At 42.9% G+C, this 18,895-nt stretch overlaps 1 long non-coding RNA gene across 1 annotated transcript; it reads right to left on the bottom strand.

Annotated features, from left to right (window-relative positions):
* Positions 1-7,449: 7,449 nt before the first annotated feature.
* LOC131146265 (uncharacterized) lies at positions 7,450-18,895 on the bottom strand. Its single transcript, XR_009134287.1, has 4 exons — positions 15,427-18,895; positions 15,284-15,346; positions 14,463-14,535; positions 7,450-7,679 (listed from the first exon to the last, which is right to left on the bottom strand). It is a non-coding gene; the product is annotated as an uncharacterized LOC131146265 (long non-coding RNA).

Here is an 18,895-nt window from a genome sequence, read left to right as displayed (position 1 = left end):
GGTATAGCGATATGCGTGAATTTGAACACTTGCACAACTCCGTATGAAACTCGTGTATTTGTCAAATTGATTTTGGGACAGGTCATGTTTGGATCAAGTTGGATGTTCTTTCTAAACTTGTATTGTTTGTCTTTACAAATGTTTTCAAGACTAAGTGTGGGCAATGTTTTATGCTAATTAGTGACTTTTAGGAAAAGTAGAAGAGGAAGTTTGTGGACTCGTGCAATGCATGTCATTTTCTACACTTTGTGCATAGGAGGAATTAATATGAGAAATTTTTATATGGCCATTTCCTGATTCAAAGGAGGCCTTTAATGCCGATTTAGTGCCTAATTCTATTTTACCTCCAAAGTTTTAAATCTCAAACTTTGAGAAGTTCAGTGGGTCCGAAAGCCCCTTAGCTCATCTAAGGATGTATGTCCAGAAAATGGCGTGCATGCTGACGACGATGATTTGATCACCTACTGCTTCCAAAATAGTTTGATAAGGGAGGCTCTAGCATGGTGTAGCCGAGTAAAAGTTCGCACCTAGAAGAGTTTGACTCGCACTTTTATTGCTCAGTAGAGTCATGATGCAACTTTAACTATAAAGAGCATGGAGGAAAGGACAAGTGAGTACTCTCATAAAAGGAAAGAGATGATAGCATAAGGTCACCCTTTGACTAAAAAAAGGAAGGTAGTTCATCCATGTGACGACCCTATCCAAAGGACATGTGTTGTCCGTTTCCCCAGAGGCACCCCCTAGAATGGTTCCGATTGGGCAATCACCGAAGGAAGAATTGAAGGGGCAATCAATTCTGGGAAAGCAAGATATGCCGAGTCGGAATAGAGCCCTCCAAGAAAGGACGGAAAAAAGAAGGGCAAGGAAGCTCAGAGGATCCAGGGACTATACCATCAGGAGAGTTAGCACCACACGCTTAGAAACAATGTTATCTTCGGACCTAACACTAACCAAACAACACTAGCATGTGCAAAACCTCTAATTGTTTCTTTTGGGCCTGTACCTGCCCAACCAAATATTCAAACACAGAATAGAGATGTCTAGAGGAAAATTCAGAAAATAGACCCCATCCCGATGAAGTATTCAAAGCTATTCCCTTCGCTGTTGGCAAAAAGATTAATCTCAACTATTCCAGGGACTCCTATCACAACCCCTATCCCAAAGTGGTATGACCTAAGCGATCGATGCGAGTACCATACTGGAGCAATAGGTCATTCGATTGAAAAATATTGGCATTTTAAGCACAAGGTGCAGTCGCTGAGAGATGTTGGATGGTTGGTGCTTGACACAAAAGAGCATGGTGGATGGGGGCCCACCATCAACTAAACTGCACATGTCAGCATGAAACCCCAGATCATTTTTTGTGGGCCTTCATCCACCCACCCAAACTTTCAGAAATGCAGAGTGGGTCCTAATAGAGTGGAACCAATTCCTATGCCCTATTCAAAACCGTTCCGTTTATTGCTCGAAAGAAAGCTCGTCTCAGTCATCCCCGGAATAGTTGAACGATATCCCTTCGCGCAGTGGTACGATCCGGATGCCTGGTGCGCATATCACTCCAAAGTCACACCATTGACCGTTGTTGGGTACTGAAGCACAAGGTACAATCATTGAGAGATGCTGGATGCTTGGCATTTGATGACAAAGAGCCTAGTATACACAGAGAATTCACTACTTAACCATGGCATAGGGCGCAGTTAAGACCGATGGATCGAAGGGCCAATTAGAAAAATGAGAAAGAGGGATCGTGAAATAGGAGAATGTTGTCATTTTGTTTTGAACATTTTGAAATTTGAATTAAATGAAATACATTTCAGTCTCATCCCATGTCTTTGTTCCAAATGTTGTCCACGTTTGCTTACATTTTTCACATCGACACAGGAAGCAATTTTATCAGGACTGGGGACTTGGAGTTAGCAACAAAAATAAAAAATAAAAAACAAAAAGAAAAAGAAAAGAGGAGAAGAATTAAAAAGGGCGAGTGAAAGCCTCATAGATAAAGTTTACTAGGAATCCCATTGCAAGATTAATGTCTTAAAAATATGATGATTATATTCCAATCAAATGAAGGGTGGCCATTCTTGGTAGATAAGTTTTCTCCTAAAAAGAACCAAACACTCATTTATCATTTGTTAAACTCGTTGAGCCTGAGTATTAAACTGTTTTCTTTAAAGAAGTCATCTCCCAAAAATTGAACTGGGTCGGGGTTTTTCAATGGTTTGACAAATCATGCGAGACAACAATTGGTTGCCAAAGTGACGACAAGCTATTCTTTTCGCTACCCAAGGAATCGAGAAATAAAATACCCTTCGCTAGCCTCGTTGAGCTTGAAATATTCAATTTCTTGGCTAACCCGTCAAATGATCACACCCCACACTAGGACAGTTTTAAAAGATCAGTCCCTAATAGAATTCAAATCAAAATAGAGCCAATACCCCTACATAAAAGGAAAAGTAAAGGGCGTAGTGAAATAACAAAACATAGAAAAAAGGGAAAAAGAAGGAAAGAGATAGAAAAGAAAGGGACATACTTCATATGTGATCTTTAACCAATTTGCCCCTTGATAAGTTTAAAAATCTTGAGCCTTATGTCTCTTTCTTCTTCAACCAATGCCCCCAGCCTACATTACCGTCCAAACGAAATTCTTGACCTGATTGGTACATGTTATTGTCTCAAATGATTTGTCAGACTCAATGTTTGAGTTTGAACTATGTAATGACTTGATTCTAAAAAGGTACGTAGGCAGTTTGTTCAAGTGACAAGTTCGGTCAATACTTTGCAATGCCTTGCTAAACTAGGGACCAGAGATATTGCTTGGGGGAGGGAATTTTGAGCCTTAGTTTCCTTATTTTGTTGAAACTCGAATCCTTAACCTACATTTTGTCCCGTGTCTTAAAATCCACCCTGAGATTAGAATGTTAATCAGACTACTCATTAAGACACTAGTCATAGTACAAGTAAGAAAGAATTCCTTAGTATTGAGGCAATGGGGGATTTTTTTTTTGGGAAGCCAATAGATAAAAAGTAGGAGAAATGAGAAAGATGCTTGCCTATTGACTCCTTAAGTCTGCAGTACTGGTAAATTTATTTCCTATATACCAAGCATAGTAAGACACACAAGACTAAGCCTTCCATCTAATGAAAGTGAGACATCTGATTGAATTTCATTTGAATTTCAAATTGATTTTAAACATTGAGGAAGCTAATCACAGAGGGTCCTTGCTGAGAATGCAAAAAAGGCCAAGATCAGCCTCAGGCAAGCAAACACTGGGGTAGACTTCCAGCGCCTGTTGCGAGTATGGCCAAAACATGGTCAGTTCTTGTGTCGAAAACATAGCCAAGATCAATGGCAAGCAAACACTGAGGCAGACTTCAAGCGCCTGCTGCGAGTATGGCCAAAACTAGTAAAACTGGGGTAGTTTTTGTATCAAAAATGTGGTTAGGATCAGTGGCAAGTAAACACTAGGGCAGAGTTCGAGTGCCTTTTGGAATTTGAAACATGGCTGAAACCAGTAAAACTGGGGCAGTTCTGGTGTCGAAAAAATTGCTAGGAGCAGTGGCAAGCAAAGACTGGGGCAGATTTCGAGTGCCTTTTGGAATTGAAACATGGCTAGGATCAGTGGCAATTTGGAATTTGTAAATAGAGCTAGGGCCAGTAATAGACAAATGCACTAAGGCAAATTCCATGATGAGTTCTAATAGAGCCAATTTAGGTGCCCCCATATCAGAGAGAAAATTGAAAACAAGGCCAAGATCAGTGATAGATAAATTTAACTGGGAAAGACTTCGTGTCGAGTTTCATTTGAGCCATGTCAGGTGCCTTCATATCAGACTGGAACTTAAAAGTGTTGTCAGGATCAAGAATTGGGCAATTGATTACAAGCGCATTAGAAAAAGAAAGGTTATGCATCCTCATGCATTTCATGCATTACATAGAAAAGAAAATAAGAAAAGGCATTCGCATTATAAGTAGCAGCATGCATACATATCATGTAACATGCATCATCATGCACATGTACATTTAGCAACATATCCCTGCATTCTAGTATCATAAGTTAGCAACATGCATACATATAGCAACCAAGCGCCATTCATTCATACTTGTCTTGTAAAATAAGATTTTGAATAATTCTTTGGCATCTTTACTGAGCCATTCTTGTCTTGCTAATATTTGAAATTGGGGCAGCTGACCCTAGGAACCAATTAGGGTATTGATTTTTGAATTCCAAATCAGGTAATCCAAAAACAGCCAACGAATGTTAGGATCCGGCACCCGATTGATCATCCTTAGTGGAGTAACTTTAATCCCTACACCTAAGGACATTTTGGAAAAGAATATCGAGATCTCACACCCAATTGATCATCCTCAATAGGGTAACAATTTTCCAAAATACCGACTTTCCTAAAAGATCTTAGGATTTCACTCCCGATTGATCATCCCCAGCAAGTCAATTATGTTTCAAACCTAAAAATTCATTTTTCAAAGAATCTCAAAGTAATCCTTTTTGAAAATCAAGGTTTCCTACCTAAATACCCAAAAGTTTTGGCTCGGGTCATCGAATCCCCCATGGCTCAGATTATCACATCCGTAGCAAGCCAATCAAGGAAAGTTTTGGCTTCGGTCATCAAACCCACCATGGCTCGGATTATCACATTCGTAGCAAGCCAATTGAGGAAAGTTCTGGCTCGGGTCATCGAACCAACCATGGCTCAGATTATCACATCTGTAGTAAGCCATCTAAGCAAAGTTTTGGCTCGGGTCATCAAACCCACAGTGGCTCGAATTATCACATCCGTAGCAAGCCATCTGAGGAAAGTTTTGGCTCGGGTCATCGAACCCATCTTGGCTTAGATTATCATATTCATATCAAGCCAATCAAGAAAAGTTTTGGCTCGAGTCATTGAACCCACCATGGCTCGGATTATCACATTCGTAGCAAGCCATTTGAGGAAAGTTTTGGCTCAAGTGGTCGAACCCGCCGTGGCTCGGATTATCACATTTGTAGCAAGCCATTCAAGGAAAGTTTTGGCTAGGGTCGTCGAACCCACTGTGGCTCGGATTATCACATTCGTAGCAAGCCATTCGAGGAAAGTTTTGGCTCGGGTGGTCGAACCCGCCGTGGCTCGGATTATCACATTTGTAGCAAGCCATTTGAGGAAAGTTTTGGCTAGGGTTGTCGAACCCACTGTGGCTCGAATTATCACATTCGTAGCAAGCCATTTGAGGAAAGTTTTGGCTCGGGTCATCGACCCGCCATGGCTCGAATTATCACATTTGTAGCAAGCCATTCAAGGAAAGTTTTGGCTCAGGTCGTTGAACCCGCCGTGGCTTGGACACATTTGTAAGCAAGCCATTTGAAGAAAGTTTTGGCTAGGGTGGTCGAACCCGCCGTGGCTCAGATTATCACATTCGTGGCAAGCCATTCGAGGAAAGTTTTGGCTCGGGTCGTTGAACCTGCCATGGCTCGGATTATCACATTCGTAGCAAGCCATTCGAGGAACGTTTTGGCTAGGGTTGTCGAACTCGCCATGGTTCAAATTATCACATTCGTAGCAAGCCATTTGAGGAAAGTTTTGGCTGGGGTCATTGAACCTGCCATGGCTCGGATTATCACATTCATAGCAAGCCATTCAAGGAAAGTTTTGGCTCAGGGCATCGAACCCACCATGGCTCAGATTATCACATCCGTAGCAAGCCAATCAATGAAAGGTTTGGCTCGGGTCATCGAACCCGCCATGGCTTGGATTATCACATTCGCAAGCCAATCAAGGAAAGTTTTGGCTCGGGTCATTGAACCTGCTATGGCTCGGATTATCACATCTGTAGCAAGCCATCTGAGGAAAGTTTTGGCTCAGGTCATTGAACCCACTGTGGCTTAGATTATCATATCCGTAGCAAGTCATTTGAAGAAAGTTTTGTCTCGGGTCATCAAACCCGACGTGGCTCAGATTATCACATTCGTAGCAATCCAATCGAGGAAAGTTCTAGCTTGAGTTATTGAACTCGCCATGGCTTGGATAATCACATTCGTAGCAAGCCATTCGAGGAAAGTTTTGGCTCAGGTCGTTGAACCCACTGTGGCTCGGATTATCACATTCATAGCAAGCCATTCGAGGAAAGTATTGGCTCGGGTCGTTGAACCCACTGTGGCTTGGATTATCACATTCGTAGCAAGCCATTCAAAGAAAGTTTTGGCTCGGGTTGTTGAACCCGCCATGGCTCGGATTATCACATTCGTAGCAAGCCATTCGAGGAAAGTTTTGGCTCAGGTCGTCGAACACGCCGTGGCTTGAATTATCACATTCGTAGCAAGCCATTCGAGAAAAGTTTTGGCTCGGGTCATTGAACCCGCCATGGCTCAGATTATCATATTCGTAGCAAGCCATTCAAGGAAAGTTTTGGCTCAGGTTATCGATCCCGCCATGGCTCGAATTATCACATTCGTAGCAATCCAATCAAGGAAAGTTTTGGCTCGGGTCATCGAACCTGCCATGGCTTAGATTATCACATTCCTAGCAAGCCAATCAAGGAAAGTTTTGGCTCGGGTCATTGAAATTGCCATGGCTTGGATTATCACATCCGTAGCAAGCCATCTAAGGAAAGGTTTGGCTCGGGTCATCGAACCCGCCGTGGCTCAGATTATCACATTCATAGCAAGCCATTCGAGGAAAGTTTTTGGCTCGAGTCATTGAACCTTACGTGGCTCGGATTATCATATTTGTAGCAAGCCATTATGAAGAATTTCGGCCCGAGTCATTGTACCCGCTGCGACCCGAATTAATCACTAGTCATTAACCAAAAAAAAAAAAAAAGTCTCTTTTTATTGACAAGAGCCAATTGCAGTTGATTGACCAAAGCTGTGGTCTGGTTAAAATAAGTGTCTTTTATCTTTGCAGATTTGTTTACTTCAAAAAACATAGGAGAGATCCTACTGTTACATTGAAACAACAAAACATACAAAGAGGGGCAGCTGTCGACACCTTAATTTTAACTAGGATGCCCCAAGAAAACCTAGCATAGTAATGCCTGACTTTGAGTCCTAAATGAAACCTTTTTTTCATAATTGAGATCCTAATTCCCCAATCGAGTCCTTCTAATTTCAAATTAGTAAAGTCCTTCCAAAATGTAAAAAATTTGTTTGAAATAAAGTCTTGTAAATGTTTAATCCGAGTCTCACCCTTTTTAGGTGTTAAAACAAGTTGTTAGATCATGTCCTTTATGATTATTAATTAGATACATTTAATCTCTATTATTAGTTAAGTCCCCGTCAGAGATTAGGGTTCGAGTATCACACCCTGAACCCGAAAATGGGACCTGGGGGTGAAAATGTAATCTAACCAATCCCTGTATCTGTTAAAACATCCAAAGATACAGTACAAAGGATGAGGGTTCGATCCCATGGGGTTCCCAAGAACCCTAAACACATCCAACACAACAGAATATACGTAGCGGAAAAGGTCATTCTATATATATATATATATATTTATACAGTACCATACCAGAGTCTATACAAGAGCAGAATACAGCTCTATAAAAAACTTACAAATAAGTGCCTAAACACATCTCAAAATGGCAACCCACCAAAAATACAGTCCTAGCACTTACCTGAGCGCTAACTGCAGTACGCCGGCCACTACGCTTTCTACACCAGGACGTTAGAATTGGTTACTCGAAGGACCTGTAAAAATGTACATACAGCAGGGGTGAGACACCTCTCAGTAAGGAAGAACACATGTCATATCGGTGTGTGGCATTTGAGTGTTATCATGATGCAACATACACGTAGTTAAATGCAGTCCAGTACAAGTTTACACAGTGCATACACGCACACATACACATGATTAGCAATCTTTGTGTCATCACACCCTTCGGCTTGAAGCCGGCCCGCGACATACGGCGTTGGCCTATAGCCAACCCACAAACACGGTGCCATCGACACATGGCTAGTCCCCGACTCCCATGGTATCGTACCGGCGCTAACTGGTGGATCCACACCCTTCGGCTTGATCTGCCGGTATAGGCTCATGCTCTCGGATATAGAGCCGGACACTCCTGCCTATGTTGAAGACGATAAACACACCCCTTCGGATATAGAGTCGGACACTTTCAGTACTTGGAACAATTCAGAACCCCGTTCCTACTAGCATTTCAACAGTCACACACATATGCATGCTCATATAACCAAACAAACCACACCCATTTGGTAATCTAAATCATGGTTTTCCAACAAATATAATTTAAACAAGTCTAGGCATGACCATCCCAATAACACAGTATAAATCACCATATACGCTCGGTTTTCAACAAAACCAGGGATGCAGCCCGTCGCCCCCTTTTTCCCAAAACTGTAATAATGAAAAACCCATAGTTTTTCCCATTATATCCCCCTAAATGAGTAGCCAAAGCACACACAGGACTGTGAACCACAGTTTCACCGAGTCTGATTTCAAAAATAACCAATATAAACACAGTTCCCCTTACCTTTTCCCCGAATAGCAAATCCCGAACTCCAAGGCCCCTAAACAGTGAATTGAGTTCCAAAACCTACAAATCACAGTACATAATATACTCACAAGACTGTTTCCTACAAAACTACGAGATCAGAATTGAAAACTGAGACTTACCTCGATTTTATGCCAAAACCCAAAAATCTCCAAAACAGGATTTTGATCCGTAGAACTTGTAAAGAATCCTTCCACGATCCTCGTGGCAACTTCAGATTCCCGATTCTAGCAACGATCGGCGATGAAATGTAGAGAGAGAGTGTGAATCCTGAGTTCCTAGAGAGAGAGAGAGAGAGAGAGAGAGAGAGAAACCATTACTTCACTACTAAGCAACTCAAAATATCCTTTTAAAGAGCCTTTGACCCGGGTGGATTCATCGACGAATTGGCGTCCTCGTCGACAAGTCTGCCATTGGCTTCATCGACAAGACGGTGGCCTCGTCGACGAGATTGATATTTCAATTTCTCCAGAACCCTCGGCATTTTCTCGTCGACAAGCCCATGAATTTCATCAATGAGAAGGACTAAGACTTCGTCGACGAAATCTGGCTTCGTCGACGAGGCCTGCTCTTTTACCAAAATGCCCCTCTCTTTAAATATTTAAAAACCATTATCAAGAGTCGGGTTCTTACAACCTCCCATCCTTAGAAAAATTTCGTCCTCGAAATTTGTACTCTCTCATACACGAACTCATTCTTACAATCGAACACATATATACCAATCTAGAGAAAAACTAGTGACCACTACAGCGTAGCCCCATCATACACATATACATACATACCCTCACTTATGGTAGAAGAATACCGTGGTTACATATACAACTGTCTCAGGAGTTCATAATACACACACTTCCGACGACTAACCACCTATCCCAACCCATAGTAGGATCATGTACAAGTGCTCAGAACAACTGTGGATACTTCCGGCATATTTTGGTTTCCAGTTCCCAAGAAACTTCCTCAACCTCATGGTTTCACCACAATACCTTCACTAACGGTATCTCTTTGGTACGAAGCTTCTGAACTTTACGGTCCAGAACCTAATAGGTATCTCCTCATACGCTAAAGTATCCCCAATTTCCAACTTATCATAACTAATAACATGTGAAGGATCCAACATGTACCTCCTCAACATGGATACGTAAAACACATCGTGGGCCCTCGAAAGTGCTGGAGGTAATGCAATCCTGTAGGCTACCGAACCCACTCGCTCAACTACCTCGAATGGTCCGATATACCTCGGGCTCAGCTTGCCCTTCCTCCCAAATCTCATCACCCCTTTCATCAGAGCAATACGTAGAAATACCTTACCTCCCACTTCGAACTCTAACTCATGGAGGCGAACATCTACGTAACTCTTCTGCCGACTCTGAGCTGATCTAATCCTCTCCCGGATCAAACCCACCTTCTCAGCCGCCTGCTGCACAAGTTCAGGTCCTAACACCTAACGTTCACCAACCTCATCCCAACACAAAGGAGATCGACACCTTTGACCATACAAAGCCTTGAACGGTGCCATCTCGATACTAGACTGGAAGCTATTATTATAAGCGAACTCTACAAGTGGCATAAACTGTATCCAGTTACCACCAAAGTATAACACACATGCTCGCAACATATCTTCCAATATCTGTATCATCCTCTCCGACTGTCCATCAATCTGGGGGTGGAACGCTGTACTGAAAGTAAGCTTCATCCCCAATGCCTCCTGCAAGCTCATCCATAATCGAGAAGTAAAACTCGGATCCCGATCCGATACTATGGACACCGATACTCTGTGCATTCTCATAATCTCATGCATATACAAATCTGTTAGCCTACTCAAAGGATAGCCAACTTTCATTGGTATGAAATGAGCAGATTTTGTCAATCTATCCACGATCACCCAAATAGCATTCTGCTTGTGAAGTACTGGCGGCAATCCAATCACAAAATCCATGGAAATATGCTCTCATTTCCACACTGAAATAGGCAAAGGATGCAATAGCCCTCTTGGCCTCTGATGTTCAACTTTTACCTGCTGACATGTCAGACACTACTCCACGAACTGAGTAATCTGCTTCTTCATACCATACCACCAGAAGGTCTCGCGCAAGTCTCGATACATCTTTGTACTACTAGGATGTACCGTATACATAGAACGATGCACCTCCTCTAGAATCGTCCTTTTGATCTCATCATCATTCGGAACACATAGTCTGGTCCCAAACCTTAACACACCTCCCTTAGAGATGTTAAACTCCGTAGCTAGTCCTTGCTGTACCTTTTCCATAACCTCTACCAACTCTGTATCACTGGTCTGCATGGATTTTATACGCTCAAATAAGGTTGGTTGGATCACCAAGTTAGCAATGAAAGCCTGATGATCACTGGACACAAACTCCACGCCAAGGCTTTCCAGATCCCGCCTGACATGATACTGAGCTACAACTACAGTTACTGCTGCATGCTCTGACTTCCGACTCAACGCATCTGCTACCACATTAACCTTTGCCGAGTGATAACTGATCATGCAGTCGTAGTCCTTGATCAACTCTAGCCACCGCCTCTACCTTATATTCAACTCCTTCCGCGTGAAGAAATACCTGACGCTCTTATGGTCTGTGAAGATCTCACACCGCACACCATACAAATAGTGTCACCAGATCTTCAGTGCATACACAACAGCAGCCAACTCCAAATTGTGCGTAGGGTAGTTCTTCTTATATTCCTTTAGTTGCCGAGAGGCATAAGCTACTACCTTACCCTGCTACATGAGTACACATCATAGACCTTTCAGAGACGCGTCGCTATAAATCACAAACCCACCATCCCCCGAAGGAATGGTCAACAACACTGGAGTAGTAACCAGCCGGTGCTTCAACTCTTGAAGGTATTGCTCGCAATCACTGGTCCACTCAAACTGCACTCCTTTCCTAGTCAATCGTGTCAGAGGTCTAGACAGTTTAGAGAAACCCTCTACAAACCGACGATAATAACCCGCCAGTCTTAGAAAATTCTAAACCTCCTGCACATTCTTCGGCCTTACCCAGTCGACCACATCTTCAATCTTGCTAAGATCAATTGATATACCATCCCCAGTAACCACATGGCCTAAGAACGCAATCTGACTCAACCAAAATTCACATTTCTTTAGCACACAACTTCTTCTCCCGCAAAATCTGTAACACTAACCTCAAATGTTCCTCGTGCTCTTCCGTACTCCTTTAGTAAACCAGAAGGTCATCAATGAATACCACTACAAACCTATCCAGGTACTCATGGAAAACCCTGTTCATCAGATCCATGAACACCGCCGGAGCATTCGTTAACCCAAAACGCATGACTAAGAACTCGTAGTGGCCATATCTGGTTCGGAAAGCTATCTTCGCTACATCCTTCGTTTTAACCCTCACTTGATGATATCCTAACCGCAAGTCGATCTTCGAAAAGACCCGCGTTCCCTGCAAATGGTCAAAGAGATCATCTATACGAGGTAAATGATAGCGATTTTTCACTGTCACCTTGTTAATCTCATGATAATCAATGCACATCCGCATCGACCCGTCCTTCTTCTTCACAAATAATACTGGAGCTCCCCAGGGCGAAACACTAGGTTGAATGAATCCCCTATCCAGTTGTTCCTACAACTCCTCCTTCAACTTCTGAAGTTCTGCTGGAGCCATCCGGTACTGAGCATTAGAGTTCGGTGCCTTGCTAGGCAGCAACTTTATCGTAAACTCCACCTCACGATCTTGAGGTAAACCGGGTAAGTCATCTGGAAATACATCCGAAAACTCGCTGACTACCCAAATGTCCTCGAGCCTCAACTCATTCCATGATGGTTCCTGCACATAAGCTAGGTACCCCTGACATCCGTCCAAGAGTAGCCTCCTCGCCTGTAGTACCGACAGAATCTGTGGCACTGGACGCACACACGATCCCAAGAATTCGTACTCCTGTTCCTCAAGAGGTCTGAAAACTACCACCTTCCTACAATAGTCAACCACCGCATAACTGAAGAACAACCAATCCATCCTCAGAATGACATCGAACCCCGACATGTCATATACAATAAGATTTACCAGTAGCAGCTTTCCTTGAATTTCCATTGGGCAGTCTACCAACATCTTCCTATAGAAAGATACACTCCCAAATGATGTAGTAATAGATAACACCTCATTCATGTAATGGGTTTTAGCCCCACACCGTCCAATAAAACTCACATATACAAAAGAATGGGTTGCACCCAAATCAAATAAAACAAAAGCCTTATTCGAAAGCAATAATAAGGTACCTGTCACCACTTTCCCTGCATGCTCAGCGTCCGCTGGAGTAAGATAATATACTCTAGCCAGAGTTGTATTCATCGAAACGGTTCCCCGAGGTCTCTGATTGCTTCCTCGGTTCCCACTGAGTGCAAGAACATCTCACCTCGGTGCACGACAATCACGAGCCATGTGACCAGGTCGACCACAGTTATAACAGTTACCTTCAAAAGACCGACACTCACCCTCGTGCCGTCTGAGGCACCTGGTACAGCAATCACTATTCTGGCTCCCCTGAGAATCCTAGCGGTAGCCCGAGCCCTTGTTCCTCTTCTTCCACGATCCCTAACGAGATCCTGTCTGAGAACCAGAGGGTAATGTCCTCTTCCTAGATTCCTGATCCACCTCGTCCTCTAGGATACCGATCTCAATCACTATGGCTTTATCCACCAACATCGAGAACTCACGGATCTGAAGCATACCCACCAGTCTGCGGATATCCTTCCTTAGGCCCTTCTCGAACATCTGAGTCTTCTCATACTCGCTCGAGATCAAACATGGTGCAAAGTGGGACAACTCTATGTATCGAGCCGCATACCCCTGCACCGTCAAATTCCCCTTAGTCAGAGCAGAAAACTCATCTGCCTTCGCATCATGTACAAAAGCTATAAAGTATCTGTCGAAGAACACCTCCTTGAAACGGCTCCACGTCATCTCCTCTGAACCGACTCTCTACTTCTCCACCAGACTCACTGCAGTCCATCGTCAACCTGCCTCCCCAGATAGCTGGAATGTAGCATAGAGGACTAACTGCCTATCTGTGCAGTGTAGGACTTCCAGAATCCTCTCAGTCTTCTCCATCCAGTCCTCTACTGTCATTGGGTCAGGTCAACGTCGAAGGATGCATGCATATGAACCTCTTAATGGTGCACCCTGCAGCAGTAGGAGAGCGCTCGCGTCTCCTCACACTCTGCCTGATCTCCCGTAACACCTGCCTCGTCAAACCTCGAGGCACAGAAGGAGACTCATTACTCGCAGTCTCCTTAGAGCCACTTCCTAGGTCATTATCCTTGGGCTCCATTCTGCAGCACAATGGGAATCTATTAGTATTACTACGACTCATACAGTTAAGACCATTATCTACACTAATCGTGTTAACTACTCCCTACCAGGTCTAGGTCTGTCCTATCACACCGACACAAAAGTCATCAATGATCTGCCCTGCTTTTACTAGAATCGTCATCCCAGGAAAAACACAGGATACCGTCGATAAATCCCGGTCTAGCAACCAAACAACCCTCAACCAACTCTACCCATATCCACATCCTATACTCTGGTATGTACTCACAACTAAGCCTAACCAAGTCTACAAGATCTAGTAACCTGGTTGGCTCTGATACCAAGCTGTCACGCCCTGAACCCGAAAATGGGACCTAGGGGTGAAAATGTAATCTAACCGGTCCCTGTATCCATTAAAACATCCAAAGATACAGTACAAAGGATGAGGGTCTGACCCCGTGGGGTTCCCAAGCACCCTAAACACATCCAACACAACAGAATATACAAAGTGGAAAAGGTTATTTTATATATATATACAGTACCATACCAGAGTCTATACAAGAGCAAAACACAGCTCTATCAAAAACGTACAAACGGGTGCCCAAATACATCTCAAAATGGCAACCCACCAGAAATACAGTCCTAGCACTTACCCAAGCACTAACCGCAGTACGCAGGCCACTACGCTCCCTACACCAGGATGCTAGTTCTGGTTACTCAAAGGACCTGTAAAAATGTACATACAACAGGGGTGAGACACCTCTGAGTAAGGAATAACACAGGTTATATTGGTGTGTGGCATTTGAGTGTCATCATGATGCAACATTCACATAGTTAAATGCAGTCCAGTACTAGTTTACACAGTGCATACACACACATATACACATGATCAGCAATCCTGGTGTCATCACATCCTTCGCCCTGAAGCTGGCCCACGACATATGGCGTTGGCCCGTAGCCAACCCACGAACACGGCGCCACCAGCACATGGCTAGTCCCGAACTCCTATGGCATCGTACCGACGCTAACTAGTGGATCCACACCCTTCAGCCTGATTTGCCAGTATAGGCTCATGCCCTAGGATATAGAGCCAGACACTCTCAGTACCTGGAACAATTCGGAACCCCGTTCCTACTAGCATTTTAATAGTCACACACACATGCATGCTCATATAACCAAACAAACCACACCCATTTGGTAATATAAATCATGGTTTTCCAAAAAATACAATTTAAACAAGTCAAGGCATGGCCATCCCAATAACACAGTATAAATCACCATATACGCTCGGTTTTCAACAAAACCAGGGATGCAGCCCGTCGCCCCCTTTTTCCCAAAACTATAATAATGAAAAACCCATAGTTTTCCCCATTAGATCCCCCCAAATGAGTAGCCAAAACACGCACAGGATCGTGAACCATAGTTTCACTGAGTCCGATTTCAAAAGTAACCAATGTAAACAAGTTCTCCTTACCTTTTCCTCGAATAGCAAATCCCAAACTCCAAGGCCCCTAAACAGCGAACTGAGTTCCAAAACCTACAAATCACAGTACAAAATATACTCACAAGACTGTTTCCTACAAAACTATCGGATCAGAATTGAAAATCGAGCCTTACCTCGATTTTACGCCCAAACCCAAAAATCTCCGAAATGGGATTCCGATCCGTAGAACTTGTAGAGAATCCATCCACAATCCTTGTGGTAACTTCAGATTCCCGATTCCAGCAACGATCAGTGAAGAAATCTAGAGAGAGAGAGTGAATCCTAAGTTCCTAGAGAGAGAGAGAGAGAGAGAGAGAGAAACCACTACTTCACTACTAAGCAATTCAAAATATCCTTTTAAAGAGCCTTTGACCTGGGTGGATTCGTCGACGAATTGGCGTCCTCGTCGAAGAGTCCGCCATTGGCTTTGTCAACGAGATGGTGGCCTCGTTGACGAGACTGATATTTCAATTTCTCCAGAACCCTTGGCATTTCCTTGTCGACGAGCCCCTGAATTTCGTCGACGAGAAGGACTAAGACTTCGTCGATGAAATCTAGCTTTGTTGACGAGGCATGCTCTTTTACCAAAATGCCCTTCTCTTTAAATATTTAAAAACCATTATCAAGAGTCGGGTTCTTACATCAAGTCTTTAAAAAACTCAAAAATTGAGTCCTTTTGAGCCACGTTTCTTCAAATTTAGTTAAACTAGTCTTCTTTTATTAGGTTTTCAAAATTGAGTCCCAATAATTAAAATATTCAAAAATTTGAAACCAAGTCCATTGAGCTTTAAATGTTGCCCTCTTATTTTGAAAATACCCATTTTTTTTTTTAATTTGGGTTTGGGAATTCTTTAAGTGAGTCATTCTTAAGCGAGTTAGTCAAACTTTTGATATGAATTTTTTGTTAAATGTTTAAATTGAGTTTCTAAACTAAGTCTAACAAATTTCAGAGTAAGTCTCTCAATTTTTGAATCAAGTTTTTAATTGAGTCTCAAAGGTCATTTTTATAACTAGGGTTTTCTTTTGGAAAAGTCAATAGTGAAGTTGGGGTTGCTGGTCAAAATTCAAAAACAACTTAAGGCCACGTTTTATTAAAAAATAGATAAATGCATGCATCACAGTTTGATTCGAAGGGAGCACGTGCGGGAGTGATACAAACTAAAAAGTGCATGCGTCACAATTCGATTCAGAGGGAGCACATACAAAAGTGATACACTCAGGCAAATAATACATGTGGGGTGTAGGGAAGTAATATATGTAGGTTTCCAATTGTAGAACACTAGTAAAGTGTACAAATAAATGTTGTAGGAAATTTTACTCGGGGTAACATCAGCAAACAAAAGGAAACACAAAGGCAAAAAGGAAAATTAAAAGAAATAAAAACTAAAAACTGAAACTAAAATGCCTGATCCTCCAATCTGAGTTTGCTAGGTTGGAGTAGCCTGAAAAGCTCGCCAGTCCTGGATTGCCACTTGGCCAAGATCACCTGCGTACAAAAGTGAGGGCAATTAATTAACCAAAAATGCGTAAAATCAAAAAAGGAGAAAAGAAATCACATGTGCAGAGAATAAAGAATCATTCCTTGACACAGTTCTTTAGAAGGGAATATTGCAGAGGAAATTGGCGCTAAAGGCCACCCCAGACTCCCTATAAATAGGGAGTCTCACTGTAGCAAAGACCTCCGAGGGGGGAGGGGGGGTGGGGGGAAGAGAGCACAAGAGTACTCTGTGAAAATTAAGAGAGAAAAAAATTTAGAAGAGAGGGGAGGTTCTGCCAGTTTAGAAAGAAGAAAGAGTAGCAGAGCAATTTTGTAGAACTAGGGAGAGACTTGTGCAAACCAGAGAGTCAGAGAGAGGGTCACTAAATTCAGAAAGCTCTGTAGTCCACAGAGCGGTCGAGGTTGCATTTCGAGCATACCACACTATTCAGAATACATAGGACACCCTGTGGTGTCATCTTATTCTGAGTCTAGAGTCCAAAACTGAGGAGCCGGTTCCCCACTAGATATCTAGGAAGATACGGAAAGAAGCGGGGAAGCAAAGAAGACAGGAGGAGAGGAGAAAGGAAGGTAAAATTTGAAGCCCTCATTTCTGTTTCAATTAAGTCATGCATGTGAATTTGAATGTAGAGAAATCTTCTAGGATTGCAGGTTTATACTTAAACCTGAAATGGGTTTGAGATTAGACCATTCCACAAAGCTCAGATCCGAACACCTGACCCGAACCCGAACTCGGGTTCGAACCCTTTAAACACCCACAAAATACCTGAATCCTTTAAACCAGATTGTCAAACCCGAACCTGGGGCTATGACCCAAACCTGAACCAGATAACCAGGCCAACCCAATCTAAAATCCCAAACCCGGAGCCCCATTTGGAGTAAAACCCTTAGCCCACTTCAAAACCTAACCCGGGCCTTGTAAGTGGGCCGACCTTGTTTTAGAAAAGGAGGATTACAGACCCTGATGTTTTAAATTGAGTTGGGCCAATCCTGTTTTGAAAAATAAAACCGGCCCATTTTTTTTTTTTCTCAAAATCTCAACAGGCTCCTATTTTAAAAGTTAATTTGGGCCAGCTCATTTTTTTTTTTCAAAATCTCAAGGGGCCTCTGTTTTATAAGTTAAATTGGGCCGGCCCATTTTTTTTAACTTTGGCCCATTTCAAGAGCCAACTCGCCCAAGTCTATGATTATCAGCAACCCCTAAAGGCCCACGTGTGACCCAGACACATGCAAGCCTCACCTTGTTAGGCCCACTGAAACTCACTCGAGCTCACTTAACTCACCCAGGTTGACTTGCACGAGTTAACCCTGGTTTAACTCACACACTCACCGAGTCACTCGTCTTCGACCCCACTAGTCCACTTGAAACCCTAACATCTCACCATCAACATACATGACACAGCCGAAACATCACCAGTATTTTTCACAATAAGAACAAAAAACAAAAACAAAGACTGAAAATGAAAAGGGGGGATAAGGAACACTTAGCTTGGTTAGGTCTTCAATGGTTTGATTAGTTGTACCCATGTTCAACCCTGCTCCTGGGAACACTCTATGGTATTCAGGGTGTGACCTTCGGTCTGGGGCCTCAAATGGCTACAGGAGGTTTGAGAGAATTTGAGAGAAGCATAGAAGAAAGCTGATCAGGTCTTTTGAAGTCTGAAATTAGAAAGGAAGAAAGAAAAAAAGAAGCCGAGAGGGGATTAGGAGAAGACAGAGAAACAGAGGGTGAGAAAGAAAGAAGAGAGACAAGAGAGGAGAGGATCAGAGAGGGTGAGAGAAGGGTGAGAGAGATCCATGGTTTTGAGTGGAGCTTCAGAAAGCTCAAAAGGAACTCGATGGAATAACAGAGAGAACAGGGAGAATGTGAGAAGAGGGAAGAAAGAGAGAGGGCGTTCGACAAAAGTAAAGATGAAAAAACAAAACAAATGCAAAATTTGAGCTTAAGTATCTAAAGGCCCGGGACGACAGGATTAAGACATGTGGTGTTGTGTCCATCGTTTGATCAAGGTGTGTGTAAGACCTCATTGCAAACATTGGATTTGCATTCCTATCTAATCCTCAAACACGACCATGTCAGCGATCTAGATGCATTCAGCTATGGC

This window comes from Malania oleifera, chromosome 13 (genome assembly GCF_029873635.1).
Source record: "Malania oleifera isolate guangnan ecotype guangnan chromosome 13, ASM2987363v1, whole genome shotgun sequence".
Lineage (NCBI taxonomy): Eukaryota > Viridiplantae > Streptophyta > Magnoliopsida > Santalales > Ximeniaceae > Malania > Malania oleifera.
This window is presented reverse-complemented; position numbering and strand designations above follow the sequence as displayed.